Source organism: Pelophylax lessonae (genome assembly GCF_965119305.1).
Source record: "Pelophylax lessonae genome assembly, chromosome: 5".
In the NCBI taxonomy this organism is placed as follows: Eukaryota; Metazoa; Chordata; class Amphibia; order Anura; family Ranidae; genus Pelophylax; species Pelophylax lessonae.
Genome location: NC_138772.1, coordinates 445,022,175 through 445,038,762, shown reverse-complemented (window position 1 = coordinate 445,038,762; position 16,588 = coordinate 445,022,175). Strand labels below are relative to the sequence as shown.

Here is a 16,588-nt window from a genome sequence, read left to right as displayed (position 1 = left end):
TACTTGTGATTTAATACAACTTAAATCAGCACTTACCTCGTTAGAGGTGTCTTTTGACTGGCAAATTCTTTAAGGAGAGCATGATGTTGGCATTATTATACACATCATCACACAAAGAGTACAGCGTTTTCCTAGGGAAAAAAAAAAGTTTACATTAAAAATATGAAAAAAGACAGAAATTGCATATTTTTAAATGTTATGTCATTATTTTTTAAAATGTATTTTATTAATGCCCTTACTGTAATGACTTACAGTATCAATACATTTATGAATACTCCCTCACCCCCCCCCCCCCCCTTGCCTCCCCTTGTCTCCTGTTCTGTTTCCCCACCTGTCACACTGTGGTCGCTGCGTAATACTAAACATAGTGACTTGTGTCCCTGCTTTGCATTACCTAAGATCGGGATCTATGCGACTACCGTGTCGGTCCCCCGTCCCCCGACACAGCTTGTTCCCCTTAGGGGGTGGCGGGGTTTGGGGGCCTGGCCCAGAAGGTGGAAATATTGCCTATCTTAAATCCCAGTCCTATACGACTTTAAGGACACTGCCCTTTCCATGACCATACGTTGAGGAATGTGCTCTTGGTAGAACTACTGTGATGCCTTACCCTTACCTACTGTTCTCCTTAATGATGTGTTATCTCCCCCGTATTTGTTTATTTTTTTTTATGCACTAAGTTGTTTAAGGGTCCTTTCACACGGCCGCTCCGTGTGAAAGGTCCGCTGCGGGACTTTTTTTTTTCCACGGAGCGGATGACATTTGTGTCATCCGCTCCGTGTGCCCGCATATCATCCCATCCGTTTGCGGATGATATGCAGACATAATGTAAGTATATGGCACTGCGGATGTCAGCGGATGATACCGCTGACATCCGATTTTCCTTCCTTTCCGTTTTTTACACGGAAGAAAAAATGGGGTTCTGTTCCATTCGTAAAAACGGAACAGAACTGAAAGGAGGAAAATACCATCCGCTGACACCCGCAGTGCCATTCACTTACATTATGTCCGCAAATCATCCGCAAACGGATGGGATGATTTGTGGACACACGGAGCGGCCGTGTGAAAGGACCCTTACTTGCTTCAAACTTGTCCATGTTGTGATCTACACATCTGTTTTGATTACCATGTACTGCATATACCTTTTAATAAAACGTTTTGGATAAAAAAAAAAAAAAAAAATACATTTATGAATACAGGTGAAATGAAATTTCAAATGCACAAATCAATGTACCTTTAAACTGTATTTTTTATTTTTTTTTTGCTTTTTACATAATTGAATACCAGATAATGAAACTGATCAAATAAAACTCAGAGAACATATCAATTAACCTTCAGAAATCTAGCCCACAGACACTCAGTGGCTGCCATGATGGCCACATATGAGCATAGCAGCTTTTTCAGTAACTCTTTTTAGCTTTTTATATAGTGGATAGCACTTAGACCTTGCAGAACTGGGATCCATGGTTTGGATCTTGGCCAGGACACTATCTGCATGGAATTTGCTAGTTCTCCCTGTGGGTTTCCTCCCACAACCAAAGACTGGTAGGTTAATTGGCTCCTGTATAAAGTGGCCTTAGTATGCATATACAAATTGACTATGAACATGTTATCACATTCTGCATGCCAGTCCCAATCTATATGGAAGGGTTGAGGAAATACCCTGATGATCTATTTTGTACAAATTCTATGGGAAAAAAGGCTTTCAGGACTATCAGACCCAGCTGGCCCACAGAACTGAATGGATATATACATTACTTACATACATACATTCATATAGTTTTGAGCATATGAGCTGCCTTACTACTTTACTACATATACATATGCTTTAGGGGGTGGTATGTGTCTGTGCTCTGCAGGTTTTTGTTTTTCTATATATAGCCTGCTGCCAATCAGAAACCAGCAGTGCTCCAAACACACCCCACCTATGTGTACACATACTGAGAAAAGGGGAAGCTGACTGGTCACCCTTTCGCTTCTTAGTGCGGTTTGGAAACTTGTATGCCGTGAATGCTTTTAGTGTCCCTGAAAACAAAAAAGTCATGAGCAACTTCTGTGCCAGAGGTATGCAAAGGGTAAATATTCACCCACGACTGCACACTTGTACAGGTATGTCAAATGGATCTGAGACTGAAATTTGACACCAAGGGCTGCAGGAAAGAAAAGCCATTGTGTTCTCCCGGCAGGGGTGGCTCCCCCCTTCCCCACAGTGATTACTGCTACCGGCTATAATAGCCTCTAGCAATAATTGCATGTAAAATCCGACAGGCTGGTTGTACTAAAGTTGATCGATTGATCAACTTGGGTACATTCAGCCTGCCCATCCATGTTTCGAATCTCGACTGGTTCAAATTCCAACTGTCTATAGCCGGCTTAAGGGGGGCATTTTTTCCAATGACCCCTGATGAATTGTTTTTTTCTGGTATACCCCAAAACTTGAAAATTAGTTTAAGGTTTCCTCCAGAGTAAAAAGGCTGGTCTAAATAAAATTCTTTTAGACCCCGTTCACACTGGGGCGACGCTACTTGCCGGGGCGACCTCACAGGTCGCGGTGCGCAGCTCGCACCGCGACCTCGGAGCGGCCGGCACGGACTTCATATCATTGAAGTCAATGCAGGTTGCTCCGGGTCGCCCCAAAGAAGCTCCGGACCCTTTTTCTAAGTCGGAGCGACTTGTGTCCCTCCTATTAGAACGGGTCCACAGCTTCTCTATGGCAGGTGACCTACGGCAACCAGGTCGCCTGACGGGTCGCCTCAGTGTGAACGGAGTCTCACATTTCTTTTTTTTGATTGTTGTAAAATAATTACAAGATAGCAGTGAGTATTAAATATATAAACTTGGGTTTACATGGAGCCATAAATGAATCACAACAAGCACTGCACAAGCTCGTACAATTCAAGAACGTAGTCAGAAATAATATAATCTTCCAATGTAAGATCAAATGGAAGCCAACACGTTGCCAGACCTTACCCCTTTCATCAGGGTTTAAAGTGGAAGTTAAGGCAAAACCTAAGTTACTCTAAACTTACTGCTATACTTACCAATTCTGAAGCCTCTCCAGTCTCCAACGGCACCTTCTGTGTGCAGGAGAAAGGCAACAGTGGCTGGGAAATGCCTGGGAAGGGATGTCACCCATAGATTTACTGTGGGGCATCAGTTGTCAGCTGCCTCTCCTACACACTGAAACCGCTTTTGACAACTCACCCTGGGACCGAACCAGAACAGCTTCAGAATAGTAAGTATAGCGTTCTTTTCTTTACAGGGCTAGATAGATTAGGCTTAGAAAGGGAGTGAGAGTAGGTTTAGAGTTAGTTAGGTTTTGCCTTTACTTCCACTTTAGGACTGGGAAATAGTGTAAACAGACTGGACTGAATTAAAGCTTACAATACGTGTGTTATTTTAACCAAATAATAAAGCACCCTATTCATCAGCAGTAGATTGGAGCACCAAATAGAGAATCAGTATTATTGCTCAGATATACAATAAAATGGCACAGTTCTAAATGTTCGAAGGTAGTGTCCCGAGTCTAAGATGGTGACTCTCTTTAAGACTGTACTGTTCTATATTTTAGAATATCACTTTTAACAGATTTATATATTTTATATATATAGTATATTTTTGCTTATTTTTCTTAAAATATTTTACTTGCATCTGTACACAGTCTCTTTAAAATTACATAGAATCCTTACTTGTGGCCACTGCAAAATTCTGCCTGAAAGCCATCGGTCTAGCCCGCTCATTACTGTGTGCTTGTGAATTCCCTAGTGATTAGTGTAACTAAACCGTTTGCCACATTATCACATTACACCAAACACTATTTAGGAATAATTATAGGGGGTCGAACATTAAAAAGTTGTTAGAAGTAATCACACTATCACTTAGCTCACTGCTTAATTACAAGGTAGATTTAATATCCTGAAATTAGAATTTGGTCTGCATTTAAGAAAAAAAAAAGTGAAAAAATGCTGAAGCAGGTAATCCTTGAGAAAAGGAAAATACATTTATATGAATGTCCTTAGATTAGGGGAGAAAGCCTAAACCTTTCAATAGTAATCATCTTTGAATACTTTTCTGGATAAGATGATGTTCTAAGCCAGATGAAAAATATTCAGCTTTATAATTACCATTTACTACCTATTATGTTCAATTATGTACATAAAGAGATTTGAAGAATCAGTTGTGCCAATTGAGAATATTGACATTTTGTTTGCTGCCATGCAGTAATTGTAAAAGTAATGCAAAGTTTTGTATTTCAGAGTTGAAAGGTTTAGAACCGGTTCATACTGAGGCGACACGACTTCGGGGGGGGGGGGGGGGGGGGCGACCTGCACCGCAACTTCTGCGCGACTTGCAGGGACTTCACAAAATGGAAGTCTATGCAAGTCGCTCCGAGGTCGCCCCAAAGTAGTCGCTCCTATTAGAACGGGTCCTGTACTACTCAATGGACCGTGAAGACCGCGACTTGTCAGGCTGACAAGTCGCCTGACAAGTCACGGCAGTGTGAATGGGCTCTTAGTTCACCATTTCACAAAACTTGAAAAGGAGAACTAACTCACAACACCCCGGCCATTTTCCCAGTCTCTGCTGCGCTTACTTCTACTGGATGGATGGATATGTTCTGAAACCCATACCTGCCGGTATAGCTGGCCAGGTATTTGGAAGAAACCCTCCCTTCTGCACCCAACTTTCTTCTGTGACACTATCCTAGAGGAAATAGGGCCTAGAGAGATTCTCACTGGTCAGAATGATCATGTAGCGGCACTGATTAAAAGAGAAGTATGGGAGTTGTTTTTTCTTACCTAGGTGGATGCTGCATCTGTCCCCCGCTGGCTCTAAGACTGAGAACTGACTGATCAAATACCACCGATTGCTTCGTTCTCAGAGCTCCCTGAGGAGCGAACTGGTGACTGTCAGTCACCTTGAACACCACCCCCTTGTGCTCACTGGAGGGCTGGGCTGTGGAGGGGGTGGGAGCAGCTGGCTTAGGCTCTAAGCAGCTCACCGATCTAGGCAGGTAGGTCCAAATCTTTCTGGAGCCTGGACTGGATATTTAACATCAGCCAATAGCGGCCTTTAGCCCACTGTCCGCTGAAAACAGGTCACAGGAGGGCAGAACGAACTGTACTCCTGTGATCCACAGGAGAAGTATAGCCAAAAAAGATTTGTGTCTGTACGTCCTCTTTAATGCCCACTAACCACTGGGAGCGTTATAATACTACACAGCCACCAGTGTACTGCATTTTAATTGCCTGGTCCACCACACTGGCAGACATGGGTGGCAGAAGATAATCATCTAAGGAGGTAAATGCAACAGGGACCAGGGATGTGAGAGGGGTGTTGTCAGAGATGTATAGTAACTAAGTAGAACTACTTCACTACTGTACTTAAGTACCGAAAGGCGATATTTGTACTTTCCTAGAGTAGAACTTTTTTCTCCTACTTCCACTTTTACTTCACTACATTTTTTCAATGATTTCAATACTTCTACTCCGATATTTTTTTTTGTGCTGCATAGTTACTCATTACAATTATAAAAATTACCACTGCTAGAACAGTAGATGGCAGGTTTATGAAGCTCAAAACATGTGTATTATCAGCGCATACGAAAATAAAATCTAATGTATGTATAAATAAAAGCTGCATTTGAAATAATAAAAAACAATATGATGTTCAAACTTTTGACTTCTTTCTTTAATAACTACATAAAACAGTACTTGTACTTTTACTTTCAGTACTTGAGTAGCATTTTTTTTTCAAAACTACTGGTACTTTTACTTTCAGTACTTGAGTAGCAAAATGTAAAAAAAAAAAACTACTCGCAATACTTAAGTACAAAAAATGTTGAATACTTCTACTCAAGTCACTTTTTGATCGAGCACTTCCACTTCTACTCAAGTAACTTTTCAATCGAGCACTTGTACTTTTACTCAAGTATGGGTTTCGAGTACTTTATACAACTCTGGGTGTTGTAAGTTAGTTCTTCTTTTTAAGTATTGTGAAAAGGTGAAGTAACACTTTATATATGTAAACCCTAACAAACAATGAACCTCTTATACTTATATTTGCTCCCTTTTGGTCTGTCCAATACACTATTGGCCACGTTTTCAATTTGTTCAGTAAGTTAAAAAAAGTTGCTTATTCTACCAGAAACCTTGTGAGCTGATAACTTCCTGGGTTCTCTGCCTGTCTTGCACGATTATCAGTTAGAATTGCTCTTGGCTCTTCAGGCTCTTCATATGCACTACAGAACACCTTTAAGTGGTTCTAAAGGCAGAAGGTTTTTATATCCTAACGCATTCTGTGCATTAGGTTCAAAAAAACCCTCAGTGTGCAGCAGCCCCCCTAATACTTACCTGAGCCCCATCTCAATTCAGAGATGTTGCACAAGAGACTCGGCTGTCCGGGACTCTCCCTCCTGTTTGGCTGAGACACACAGCGGACGCCATTGGCTCCCACTGCTGTCAATCAAAGTCAGTGAGCCAATGAGGAAAGAGAAGGGGTGGGGCCAAGGCGCAAATATGACACAAAGAGCAGCGGCTCGGCTCAGGTGCCCCCATAGCAAGCTGCTTGCTGTGGAGACACAAGGCAGGAGGAAGGAGCCAGGAGTGCCGGCGAGGGACCCAAGAAGAGGAGGATCCAGGCTGCCCTGTGCAAAACCAACTGCACAGAGGAGGTACGTATAACATGTTTGCTTGTTTTTTAAGAAAAAAAAAAAAAACAAGACTTTATAATCACTTTAACCTAATTTATAGAAAAGAAGAGATGAGGAAGAATTCTGTAGTCCTGTCTTAGGGTGACAACACTGCCCTTCCGCATATATAGTTCAGTGAGGGAGCGTTGTCACCCTATTTCTCTTTGAGAAGCAAAGAAGAATGTAAAATGGCGGAAACAGAATTTTTCTTAAAAAGCATGTCAATTGTGTACTAGTTGTTATACAGTCAGGGTTTACATCTACTTTAAAGCCCACCAATTCCACATCCTCCCCCCACCCCACGGTAAGCGTTAAATGCTTGTTAAGTCTAGGGGTTTGCAGAAGAGGCTGTATTACTTGCCTGACTTCCCGCACCAGCATGCTCTGGTGTTCTCCTCCTCCTCTCCTCAAAGCTCCGGCATGTGGGTGGAGCCTTGCCATTACTATGTACAGTGCGGGGCTAATAACCCTGCATTGTACATGGTAGAGGTTGGAGTTCAGCAGAGCAGTCCGAGGGATATAAGGAGCAGTGAGTCTGGAAAGTAATAGAGCATCTTCTGCAATGCCCTAGGCTTAGAAGCATTTAACCCTTACAATGGAGGAGGGGAGGCACTGCAGGGGTATTTTTTTTCCCCACAGTTGGGCTTTAAGCATTGCAACAAACAAATGTATTCCTCGGCAGAAAAAGAAGTGTCAGGATTTTAATTATAAGAATCTGTTTACATTTCTCTCAGCTGCTTGGTGAGGAAGAGTGGCCAAACTAAATATTTAACTAATGTTTATAGGTCACACTTAGCAATTTTCCTTGAAATATATACCTCCTACAAGGAAGCACACACTGTAGATACAGTAACCTACGGAGTTTGTCACACGGATTATTTTGGGGTTGATTTACTGAAGGGGCATACATTATACTGTATCTCAGTGAGCCTGTGTTCTCTATAAACATCGTGTCAGGTTAAGCAACATTTAAACTTGCCTCAAAGCGAACCTATCAAATATGATGCAAGATCCCAGCCTTGTACTGCCGACATAAGCTATGGATAAACCTTCTTTTTTTTTAAGTTTTATTGAGCCCAAAATTTATTTTTTTCAGTATGTTTGAAATCATGTCTCAATGTATACAATTCTCTATTTCAGGGTTTCTAACTTGAAAATCCTTCCAGTAACAGCATTTCCTGACAACAATAAGCTGCTGCCTTGCAATAATCAGCAGCGTTGTCAGCCTGCTGTGTGGGCTTCTTCAGTTGGCCCTAGGGCTGTCTTTCAGGTTTATCAGATAGGCAGCCCAATGGACAATCGAAGGAGCTCAAATGCAACATGAAGTATTGTTACTGGCAGGATCTCCAGATAATTTGAAACATAGTAAGTATGTAAATGGTGCGCTTGTTCAAATCCCTTTACAAAATATGAAACTAAAAACATAAAAAAACAAGATTATACCAATGAGGTAATCACACAGCATAAAGTTATAAACAGTCTGCACTCAGATGTGCACTACAATTATTTCAAAGTCCATAAAATGTGTTCATAAAGTGCAGAAAAATCCCTGAAGAAGTCACGTGACCAGTGACGCAACACATCGGGTGGAGCCAGTGACGTAATTTCCGGTGACTTCATTATTTGAAAGTGCGGTGAGGAGGCAGCCTTTTGTGCTTAATCTGTTGATATGCGATGGATAATATGCTTTAATGTGAGTGGATATTTTTATCTTTAAATAAATATGGAAGTTTTTTTAGCATTATTGCGCTATGAATCTCTCTTTATGTCCTGCTCATTAAAACGTGACATGGGAGGAAAATATTCAGATCACACCCAGAGAGGGATCAGTGGATGAAGTGTGGATTTAGTGATAGAGATTATACTGGGTGGAAGTGATCAGAAGCTGAGGACCATTACTGTATACCTAAAAGAGCGCAGCCTGACCTTATGGTCATTCTCTGAGGTGAGCGGCAGTTTCACCTAAAGGTAGCTGGTGCAGGCTACTTTTTTTTTTCTATAGGAGTTTTTTGGTCACATTTATTTGCAACGGCTGGTTTTGTCTGGATGGAGCGCTTGCATGCTTATATTGGATTTTCACGATTTCTCTAGACTTTGTGCACACATTTTTTTGACTTTTTAGTGATTTTAGTGCACGCCTGATTGGACATACATTTGAACGTTTTCTAATTGCAGAATTGGTTGTATAACTTCAGAGTCTATGGGGCTTAGAAAGTATAAAATGTTCCAGTTTCCAAGCGAATGTTTACAGTTTAGTGAATAAATTGAAGCTGTGTTCATTTCAATCATCTATTTATGTAAAAGCGAAAGTTTGGTTGCTTTACTTTCCTTTGCACATCATAAGTATTGAAAGTACAAACAGCTTTACCAAGCTTTGCTAAGTTATGTTACCGCTGAAGTTTATGCACAAGTTTTAATGCATAGTTACATTGGTCCAGCTTGGTCAGCATATCAGGTGCTTCTTCAGTGATATGAGCAGTCTTCTGGGTTCCGTGCCGAGTGGCTGCCCTTTTGCATGGCACAAGGGGTCGCCCACTAGGCATTGCCTCTATTCAAAGAATGCCATTTATTTCTTTCAGTAAATATAAGACATTCCCTGGTTGGATTAGGTGGAGAGGCAGGGAGGTGATGTCACAATCTCCACCTCATGCAATTAGAGAACACCTTCATTATGTATTTATTGAAAAAACAAAAGGCATTCTGAGAATGGCAGCAGTGCTACATGAGCAACCCCCCGTGGCTACTATGCAGAAAGACAGCACTTGGTACTGGACTCAGTAGACTACTACTATCACTGTAGTAGCACTGACTACTACAGGCATTGCACAGGTATAATATAAGCATGCTTACATTGGTCCAAGCTGAACCAATGTAATTGTGCATGAAAATTTACACCTAAGCTTAAGCTTTAACATTTGCTTTGAGAATCAAATATTTACTACTCCTTTGGTAATTCAATAAGAGAAAGCAGCATAGAGATAGCAGCTCTCATAATTCCTCAGGTTGTCACGAGTAAAGATTGGAAATAGTTTGCCACAACTTCAAAAGAAAAAAATCCCAAAAGAATAAAATAAATCCAAACACAAATTTAGCAAAAACATGTCACTTGAGAAGAGACCGATAAGGGCCAAACTGGGCTAGAAGCAAGGTAGCATCTTTGGTCTTCGCCATCCCTCCGGATGACAGGATAAGGACTACAACAGGTACAAAGAACCCCTCCATTTGCATTCTCTATACTGGCATGTCCGCATTAGATACCAACTGCCTACAAGTACATCCTCCCCTGTGAAGTAACAGACAGATGTGTGGCTTTTACCAATTGTGCCTTCCACCTGGTCTACTACAGGAGCAAGAAGGTTGTAGCTCGGTCCTCTGGACGTTCTACCAGGCCCTATGTTTCTGCCTAGATTGCCTTGTGGATATCAGGCTCCATACTTGTTTTAACATGCAAGAACTTCTTCAGGTCAAAGTACACAGTTTGTCATGACAGATCCCCTTTAAAAAGCCACAAATCATAAATATAATGAAAATAATAATATTGGTCCATAATATGTACATAACAATTCCCGGATACGGATCTTGACATATTTCACATTATTCTAACATCCGAGTAACATTTGTAACTAAAAGAACTATTTTTACAAATTTTATTGTCCTTGACCTTGTGGAAGGAAAGTAACAGAGTATAACAAAATCTCTCCCGGTAGCTAGTAATACATAATACATATATTCAGTTCTGAGAAGCTTCTCATTTCTTATTTATACAACCAGTGTGTACTTTTGGTTTATTATGACTTTAATTTGACTGGACAGCCTGTGTTGTAGGCCAAAACTCCAGCCAAAACTTTTTCTTTGTTGTTTTAGTTGGTGTGAAGGTTTTTATTGCTGCCTTTGTCACTGTTGAAGAAGTTTCTATTAACTTCCTGTACCAAAGACAGGGTGTCACAGAAATAAAATAAAATCTCTGCAATAAAGGCAGAGTCAAATTTAAAAGCATTATATTAATGTAGCCTTAAAGGATTAGTCCATAGCTAAAATTGTATTTTTAAACAGGATTGAGTGAGACAGCAAAGCCATGTATGAACAAGTCCTAAACACCTACCAGTTCTGGAGAAAGCCAGAGCTGCCTGTTTACTGGTCTAGTCTAGAGGTAAGATAGTCCATCACACTGCCACTGCTCAATTTGGGCTTTTTAATGTATCACTCCAAGTTTCTAAGCTTAAAAAATTGCGCTTGAAACCAACCAATTTAAACTTATCTCAGCTTATTATACCTCCCTGCTCCACTCTAAGACTAAACGTCTTAACCAAACTGAATCCAGTTGGTAGAGAGTTGTGCCCAAATTGATGGAGGATGTGTGGTAGGACATTTTACCTCCACAATCTCTTATGGTTATCTCTGCTTGAGATACAGTGATACAAACAACATTCCTACATCTCTCATATTATACTTCGTACATGCTTTGCAGTATGGGTAGGATTCCCTGTCCTGTTTGTGCCAAATGCTCTGAAGCAGTGGCAATTTTACCATATAGTCTGGGAATGTCCACCAATACAAGCCTTTTGGTCCAAGGTCACTAACTTTACCAGAACGATTCTACAGCTCCCCAATATATGTAACCCCTTACCTTGCTTATTAGGTTATGAGGAGGATGAGTTTCCCTAATGGAACAAAATCACTTCTACATTTACTGTTTTTCTATGCAAAAAAAAAATAATAATGCTGTATTGGAAATCTACTGTCCTCCCTCTATATATTTATGGCTTGCTCTTTTTAGTAAGGCAATGCCTGTGTATAAATTGACATATGAGTCGAGGGGATGCCCTAAAACCCTGTACACTCAGGCCAAGTTTTGGAAGACATCGGTTGGTTAAAAAATAAAACAGCCGACATTCAGCCCGTGTGTATGCCACCCTGTCCAACGAAAGCTGGCCCTTTGGCTGGCCTCTGTTGGATGAGCATGCTGGAAAACAAGCAGCTGGCCGACTCCAAATCAGCACTTTCAGTCAATGGCGGAGAGCTCTGATCAGAGTGTTCTGGTGTGGGGGGCTGACCCCCTGTCAGAACACAACAGCTCAGCGTGGGAGATTGCTGTACTAACTTTGCTTAGTTAGTACAGCGGCTCTGACCGGAGCTGACAGTTTTTTTCTGTTCAACCCTCGGGGTTGAACGTAAAAAAAACTCATAGTGTGTACCGGGCTTAAGACATTCGATAAGGTCTGGTCTCCCTAGATAGATTCCCAAGATACACTTACTCCAGAATAGTGTTCTATGCCTACGTGTACATAATTACTTACTTCCATTGGCTCTGAGGTCATTTGATATACCTATGCCTTTGAAACTTTTGTAATGATATATTTCCTGTGCCATGTTTCTGTATCGGAACACAGATATTTGGTCCTTTTCATTTATCATTGCACTAGTATGTGTGGACAGGCTATTATTTGCTCTTGTTTTGTACACTGCTGGGCTATATCTTGGTTTTGTATTTTTGCTTGGTTTTGTTCTCTGTCTCTTGAATGTTAAAAACATGAGAAATTTTCAATAAAATTTACCCTTAAAAAAAAAAGCAGAAAAAAAAAAAAAAAAAAGAGGTAAGATAGACGGTATGTAATACCTATGACCTACACATATCCCTACACATGCCTTCATATCTTTGCATGGGCGTCAATACTTATTTATTTTATTTATTTCAGGTTCTTATATAGCGCTGTCAATTTACGCAGCGCTTTACACATACATTGCACATTCACATCAGTCCCTGCCCTCAAGGAGCTTACAATCTAAGGTAATACTTGTGATCTTGGGCTGATTTATCATTTTTGTAGGTTAACAAAGCACTGAGAAGGAAGTTACATGTGCTATATACATACTATCTAACGGAAAAACTGATATGCCAGATTCTAGCAGGTGGAGTGGCAGTAATTGAGTATATCGTTTTCCAAGGTGCAGCCAAGTTAATGAGGTGTCAGAATTCAGATCGTTTCAAGAGCAAGTACATTCTGTATATATTTTTTTTCTATATACTTAGCTTGATTTCTCTTTTAAATTCCTATACAATCATATGATAATCTATATATTAGCCTTCTTCAACAATTTTTTTTCCGAAGATAACATTTTTTTTGCAAACACAACAAACTGATGCGTTTATAAAACTAAACAAAGCCTACTGCTCGAGGTATGTTATTTTCATCAATTTTCAGGCAAAACAAATCACAAAACGAGAGACACTATCATATGAATTCACTAAAACAATGCAAACAGCAGTAACACAGGGCTAAGTACTACAATCCAGTTTACTATTACTATAGTCAGATTAGTGGAAGGTAAAATCTGCTTGGTAGTGTGAAAAAATGGGACAAAGGGGTAAGTGGGACCTCAAACCAGTGTTAATTTCGTCGACTAAAACCGACTAAAACGTTTTCTTCGACTAACACAATTCAGATGACTAAAATACGACTAAAACTAAAATGGCATTTTTGGCTTAAGACTAAAATACAACTAAAACTAAAACTAAATCGAAATTTGCTGCCAAAAATTAACACTGGTGCATGCTCAAAGCATAAATAATAACATATTAGATTTTTCACTCCAGGACCAGCAGTAGTATATAATGAGTTTGGAAATTGTAGAGAAATGCTTAAATAATGCATTACAAATTACAATTGAACTACACCCATTCGATTATAGATGACTAAAATGAGTTTTAGTCGACTAAAATGTAGGGCGTTTTAGTCGACTAAAATATACTGGAGTTTTAGTCGACTAAATACGACTAAAACTAAAACACTTGCAGAAGACTAAAATAGGACTAAAACTAAAATGCCATTTTAGTCCTAAGACTAAGACTAAAACTAAATTGAAATTTGCTGCCAAAATTAACACTGCCTCAAACTCCCCAATTATAGAGGTACTCACTGGGAAAAGGGGGAATGGGGGAGGGAGGTGTACTGGATTTTTGGGTACCAATATCTTAATTAGTTAATATATCTTGGAAAGCTTTGTTAAAAAAGAATAACTTTATTAAATATAAAAGACAATAAACAATTAATTTACAGCGATATGACATATATCACATATGACTAACACAGTTAGTGTCTGCTAAAGTGTATTTTGGATGTGAAGAGTAGTCGGAATATCTCCACAGTGTTCTCTGCATGTTTTGCGGGCTGCGCCGCTTCTTCAGGAGAATATAACAGTACATTTCTATCACAAAGTATTTGGTGACTCTGCTCTTCCCTCCCAGGCTTTTGTGCCTTATAGTGACCATAGGTAAGGCTGCTATTTCTCCCCTTATACATATTACAAAGACCTCTTATTTGCTGGTCATATGCTCCTTTTTTGTTGTTGATTTATTTTGTCCTATTCTCTAGATTGTGATAGAAATGTACTGTTATATTCTCCTGAAGAAGCGACGCAGCCCGGGAAACATGTAGAGAACACTGTGGAGATATTCCAACTACTCTTCACATCCAAAATACATTTTAGCAGACACTAACTGTGTTAGTCATATGTGATATATGTCATATCCCTGTAAATTAATTGTTTATTGTCTTTTATATTTAATAAAGTTATACTTTTTTAACAAAGCTTTCCAAGATATATTAACTAATTAAGATATTGGTACCCAAAAATCCAGTACACCTCCCTCCCCCATTCCCCCTTTTCCCAGTGAGTACCTCTACAATTGGGGAGTTTGAGGTCCCACTTACCCCTTTATCCCATTTTTTCGCATTGACACTTTTCTGGAAGTTGGTACCATTGCTCTACTTATTATTATAGGCATTCAATACTGCTTGGTAGTGTGTAGACCACTACTCTTTGCACATTCATTTTTACACATTGTCCTCCTTTATACTAAGCCTGTATTTTAAAGGCCTTTCAAGGTAATGTTTATTTTTAATTTTATTTATCCTCTTCACAGTGTAAAGATAAAACGTTTGCACTCTGCAGAATGCCGCTTATTGTTGTATAACTGACTCCTCCTCCAGAGTTTATTTCTTCCTGCATACGAATGGGAGGACAGATAAAGCACTTCAGTTTTCTTCCAACCTTCACCCCAGGGAAAAGCCAGTAGAAACTCTATATTTTATCATATTACCTCTGACCCAACAGCAATAAGTGTGACTGTTGTGGTGGATGACATTCATAGCGGTAGCCAGGCGCACATCAAGGGTTTGCTATGAGAATCTTGAAGACCACAACAAATGGGTTCCAAATGTAATGTATTTGATATTTCACTTTTTGTGTAATATGTGGTAGCCTCCACAATCTCATTCCACATAACAGCACCATGGAGAAATAAAGCTTACTACAGATCATTTGTTCGGCCACTTTATTGATGGCCAGAATTTTTGCACTCCGAAAGTAACCCACATTTATCCTATTTTATTATGAAAGACAACATCAATTCCCAACATTGTTCAACTCAACCAGCTTTTGTGATCTGAGGGTTGGGGGTGTCTGGATGGCTTTTGAAGGTGTTCCCAAACAAAAGGACTGTTGCTTGATCTGGCCAGGTGTGCAATAGGCATGTAATGTCTATTGTTGTACAGCATTATGATAACAGATAACGTTCCAACATGGGAATTTGTTACATGCATTACCATCAATGGGAAGTAGTGAGGACAATGTGGCGTTTGTGCATCCTCCACCTTTGCATTATCTTCACCAACTTGGAAATCATGGGAAGGCAAGGCCCCTTTGTGGGTGAGGATGGGTTTTGTTTTCCGATTTAGGCCTTCTCAGCTGTATCATGACACACATGATTTTACATGTGTACTGTATGACTTTGGAGTAAAGAGTATCTGTTTTACCAGAAAAAGTGTTTGCCAATGTAAATGAAAAAAGTACCTTATCCATTTCCTTGGCTCCATATTAAGTACATGCCAAAGGATTTACATTCCTGTCTGTCCAGTCCTGGGATTTTCGCAGCTCTGTCTGACAGAACAGGAGACCTGATTTTTCTCTGCTGCAGTTAAGCAGAACTTCACCCTAAAGGCGAAGTTCCGCTTTATGCCTCCCCCCCCCCCCTCCTCTTCTGTTATGAGCACTTTTTGGAGATTTTGATAAGTACCTGCTCTCACTTCCGAGATGTTCTCATTCCCCCAACCACCACAACCTTCTGGGGCATGTGACAGGTCCCAGAAGGTGGCAGGACCATTCACAAAGTGAAGCGTGGCTTGCTGTGAAGCTGCAAGGATTCACAGCCAGCTACACACAGTATACCTGCTCCACAGTAAATGAAACCCAAAGACCAATGAAGAAGCAATTTGGGTGAACATGGCGCTGGACTTCTGGACAGATAAATGTTCTTTTATTAAAAGTCAGCAGCTACAGGATTTGTTTCATTTTTTCTTTTAAGAAAGGATGAAAAACCACCTTAAGTAAGACTTATAGGTCTTGTCCCTCCCTTAGCTTGTGACGGTGAAAGGAAATACAGCGGACTGATGAGTTCATCCTGACTTCTATGAGCATACTCTGTGCAATTAAAAAAAAACAACGAATGCCTCGTTTCCACTGAGTGGTACGGTTCAGTTCGGTACAGTTCAGTACGATTGGAATGGTACACCTTGATCAGGCTTGCGTTTCCACTGCCAACAGTACCTCAACAGTATAGCTCCACCCTGTTGGTACGGTACTAATGTGCTTGGTACCCCAACGAAAGGGTCCCAAAAAAGTGGTACGGTACGGTTCGGAATAAGGGTACCATTCACAACTTTTGACAATGGAAACTGCAAAAATTGCGTACCGAACCGTACCGCTCAGTGGAAACGAGGCATAATTGGTTTCTTGTGCTTCTTCTCCCTCCCCCAGCCTGAGCATTGCTGTACAGGCACTGCAGGAGGCTGATACCAAGTCAAAATCAAGCCATTACTTTGCTTGCATGAAACATGCTTT

At 40.3% G+C, this 16,588-nt stretch overlaps 1 protein-coding gene across 1 annotated transcript in view; it reads right to left on the bottom strand.

The window, feature by feature from the left end:
* The window catches only part of SULF1 (sulfatase 1), a gene marked incomplete at its 3' end in the record, with an annotated part of 156,100 nt that overhangs the window by 106,831 nt on the left and 32,681 nt on the right, over positions 1-16,588 (bottom strand). The window contains exon 2 of the mRNA XM_082258789.1: positions 37-131. The remainder of the gene's footprint in view (positions 1-36; positions 132-16,588) is intronic.